The sequence below is a fragment of the Aotus nancymaae genome, unplaced genomic scaffold (genome assembly GCF_030222135.1).
Source record: "Aotus nancymaae isolate 86718 unplaced genomic scaffold, 86718_ANA_hifiasm-v0.15.2.pri h1tg000010l, whole genome shotgun sequence".
Classification (NCBI taxonomy): Eukaryota; Metazoa; Chordata; class Mammalia; order Primates; family Aotidae; genus Aotus; species Aotus nancymaae.
In genome coordinates, this window is record NW_026988421.1 from 55,059,833 (window position 1) to 55,064,237 (window position 4,405).

Here is a 4,405-nt window from a genome sequence, read left to right on the forward strand (position 1 = left end):
TTTTTTTTTTTTTTTTTTTGATCTATTTTTTATACAGACAAGATTTTGCCATGTTATCCAGGCTGGTAACAAACCCCTGTGCTCAAGCAATCCTCTCACCTAGGATAAGAGGATTGGGTGCATGAGCCATGGCACCCAGACTATCATTTGTTCTTTATATATGTATCAATATTTTTTCCCAGGATTTTGCCACCAACTTTTTTATTCTATTCAAAAGTTTCATGCAATCAAAGTTATAGATGCTTCCTTTGCATTTTTTTGCACTACTTACAGGTTTAGGAAATCCTTGCCTATTTTAAGTTCTGATAAATATTTACTTAAATTTTTGAGTAGTTTTTATCATTTCTTTTTCTATACATAACTATTTAACTCACCTGAAATTTATTTGGAGTATGTGATATAAAGGTCTGATTCCTATTTTCCCAAATAATTAATTACCTAAATTTTTTTTTTTTAAGAGATGGGGTCTTTCTGTCACCCAGCCTGGAGTGCAGTGGTGCAATTATAGCTCACTTCAGCCTCAAACTACAGGGCTCAAGTGATCTCAGCCTCCCGAGTTGCTGGAATTGCAGGCATGAGCCACTGTGCCTTGCTAATTGCCCAAAAATATGTTAACATAACTTTCTGTGTACAATATGAAGAAAACTACTTTGTTAAAGGTGGTTAATGAAGCAAAATTTCAATAAATGAATAAATGTGGCATATATCTAGACAAGAAAATTAAATGTTATGGAGTTTTCCATTCATAAATAATTGTTATGTATTATAGACTGAGGACAACTTAAGAAAGATAAAAGAAGTCTACAGCCATACCACCCTGAACACGCCCGATCTCATCTGATCTCGGAAGCTAAGCAGCGTTGGGCCTGGTTAGTACTTGGGTGGGAGACTGCCTGGGAATACCGGGTGCTGTAGGCATTTTAAGATTAAAAAAAATTTTAAAAAAGAAAAAAGAAAAAAAAATGCTATGTAAAAGCAATGAAATATCAACAGAATATTTTTTTATCTGACAGCAAACAATAGAATATGTCTGGAAAAATAAACAATGAAGGATAAGTTATGAAAAGTGCTAAGCTAAATATTATTAATTACAATTATTAAACATTATGGTTTTGGTGCCAAGAATCGAAAGACCAGTAGAATAAAATAGTCTAAAATATATAAAAATTAAATATATGACAAAGAAAACAAACCAAATCAGTAGCAGAAAAGAAGATTAATTTTTGAAATGAGAGGCAAGTTTCTTTAGGGAAAAGATTTGCTTAATACATTTTGCTAATTATCCTTCTGGGATCAATAACAATAGTAAAATTACAGCCATATATCCTTTGTATACCAACATAAATTCCAGACAAACTGAAGTTTTAAATGCATACTCAGAAATTAAACAATGAAAATAGAAAATGTTAGGAGAATGTTTGCATAAGTTCAGACCTGGGAGTTATTCTTAAGGAAAAGTGAAATCTACATAACAAACCACTAAGAAATGTAATTACATAAAAATTTAAACTGTCTGTGTGGCAAGTGAGACTATACCCGGCTAATTTTTGTATTTTTTGTAGAGACAGGGTCTCTCCATGTTGCCCAGGCTTGTCTCAAACTCCTGAGCTCAAACCATCAACCTACCTCAGCCTCCCAAAGTGCCAGGATTACAGGCATGAGCCACCACACTCAGCCAAAATGGATTTTTTTTTTTTAACGCAAAACACTACAAGTCATTCAGTATGAAATAGATAATATGAATAGCCATATAACTATTAAGAAAGTTTAATTCATAATTTTAAAACTCCCAAAAAAGAAATATCCAGACACAGATGGTTTCACTGGAAATTGCAATCTTGTGCATCCTCAAGAGAAATGAAAATTTCTTCTCACACAAAAACCTGTACATGAATGTTTATAGCAGATTTATCCATAATAGCCAAAACTGGAAACAACTCAGCTGTCTTTAAATGAGTAAATGCTTAAACAAACTGCAGTATATTCATACCCTGGAAAACTTCTCAGCAATTTGAAGAAATCAACTATGGTTACACACAATATTTGAACAAATATCCAGAGAATTATATTTGATGAAAAAGAAGCCAAACGAAGAGGTTACATACTATATTATTTCATTTATGTAGTATTCCTGAAATGACATTATAGAAATAGAGAAAAAATAGTAATTGCCAGGGATTAATGATATGGAGGGGGTAGGAGGGAAGTGGGTGTGTCTATAAAATAACAAGATGAGGGATTCCTGTGGTAATAGAAATGTTCTGTATCTTGACTGTATTAATGTCAGTATCCTTGTTGCGATATTGTACTATGGTTTTGCAAGACATTACTATTGGGGAAAACTGGGTAAATTTTATACAGAATCTCTCTATTATTGTTTATAATTGCCTGTGAATCCATCTAAAATTGTCTCAAAATAAAAAGGTTAATTTGTTTAAACGTACATAATTTATGATTCCACTTATATGAAGTTTCAGAATATGTAAAATTAGCCTATGGCGATATAAATCACATCAATATTGCTTCTGGTTGGATGGGAGAGATGAATGGATTGGGAAGAGGCACAAGGGAACTTTCTGTTTTTCAAGAAAAACAAATGAATATTGGTAATAACAGTGAGTTTTGTGACATTTTATCTTTCCCTAGACCCATCTCTTACTCCCCAGTTAAGCAATATCCTTAAAAATAGTAGCCCACATTCTTGGTAACGTAAGAACAGACAGACCTCACTTGAAAAAAATTGTCTTTATATGATCTGTCTGATGGCTTCCCAAAAGCCCCACTCAAAAGGCTTATCTTTATTTTGCCTAACTGAGTAACTAAATGCTAAATCCACTACCCACGGGTCATTTGTCAAAAATATTTCCAGGCAAACGTTTAAGTTGCTGCCTGAGACAATGGATAACATTTGTAGCAAACAATACACGAACCAAAATCTTAAGAAGAAAGCCAGGAGAATGAGATTTACATACGGGCTTTGATTACTTCTGGAAATCTAGATGTCCACATGCATACCCAAGGCAATGTACAGACTCAGAAAAGACCAGAGAAAGCCCTAAGACCTTATCTCTGACTGACCTCATGGCTCTGCGCAAGCAGGAAGTGAAGGCAAATGCAGAGTCATCAATTGCCTGGCTAAGTGTTGGAAGGCATGCCCCCAAACATACACATGGTCCTTGAACAAAGTCTGGAAGGTTTTTAAATTCCATACATCTAAGGCAACTGTTCAATCATTAGCTGACCACTAAGCTAATAGAACAGAGACAGCATTGGCCACACATAACAAAAAATGCAGACTTGGTTCAGTAAAGTCACTAAACAAACAACTACAACTACAACAAGCAGCAGCAAAAATAAACCTTAAGAAGGAGGTAGAATCTGATTTCCAGAGTTGCCACATAAAATATTATTCAAAATATCCTGTTTTCAACAAAGAAAAACAATGATGAGGCATTCAAAGGAACAAGAAGGTATGGTCCACAAACAGGAAAAAAAAAAAAAAAAGAAATCAGTAAAAATTATGGAACAAGAAAGTATAGTCCATCTACAGAAAAAAAAAAAAGAAATCAGTAAAAGTTTTATCTGAGAAAACCCAAATGCTGAATTTACTAGCCAAGGAACTTAAACCACCTGTTTTAAATATGTTCAAAGAGCTCAAGGAAACCATGGATAAAAAACTAAAAGAAGGTTTAATGATGCCTGATCGAATAGAGAATATCACTAAAGAGATACAAACTTTTAAAAAATGGAAATGTGGGGTTGAAAATACAATAACTGAAGTGAAAATTTCATTAGAAAGACTCATCAGCATATTCAGTCAGGAAGAAGGAAGATTCCATGAACTTTAAGGTAGATCAGTTAATATTATCCAGTTTGAGGAACAAAAAGAGTGAAGAAAATTGAACAGAGCCTAAGAGATCTGTGGTACCCCATCAGGCATCCCAATACATGTAAAATACAAGTTCCAGGAAAGAGGAAAGAAAGATAGAGACCGAGAGAATGTTTAAATAAATAATAGTTGAAAACTTCCCAGATTTGATGTAAGACGAAAATCTACACATCCAAGCAACAAACTCCAAATAGGATAAACTCAAATTCACACCAAGACACATCATAAACTGTCAAAAGACAAAGAAAGGATCTTGAAAGCAGCAACAGAGAAAGTGATTCAACATATAACAAAGGGTCCTCGATAGGGTTAATGGCTGATTTGTCATCAGAAATCATTTAAGTCAGAAAGCAAGGGATAATATTGAAAGGGCTGAAAGAAAAAAAAACTGTCAACCAGGCATGGTGGCTCACACCTGTAATCCCAGCAATTTGGGAGGCTGAGGTGAGTGGATCACTTAAGGCCAGGAGTTGAGGAGTTAAAACCAGCCTGGCTAACATGGTAAAACCCCAAGTC

General features: G+C 34.3%; 1 non-coding gene across 1 annotated transcript; it reads left to right on the forward strand.

The window, feature by feature from the left end:
- The first annotated feature begins 799 nt into the window (after nucleotides 1-799).
- LOC135274025 (5S ribosomal RNA) lies at nucleotides 800-918 on the forward strand. Its single transcript, XR_010341843.1, has one exon. It is a non-coding gene; the product is annotated as a 5S ribosomal RNA (ribosomal RNA).
- The last annotated feature ends 3,487 nt before the right edge of the window (nucleotides 919-4,405 follow it).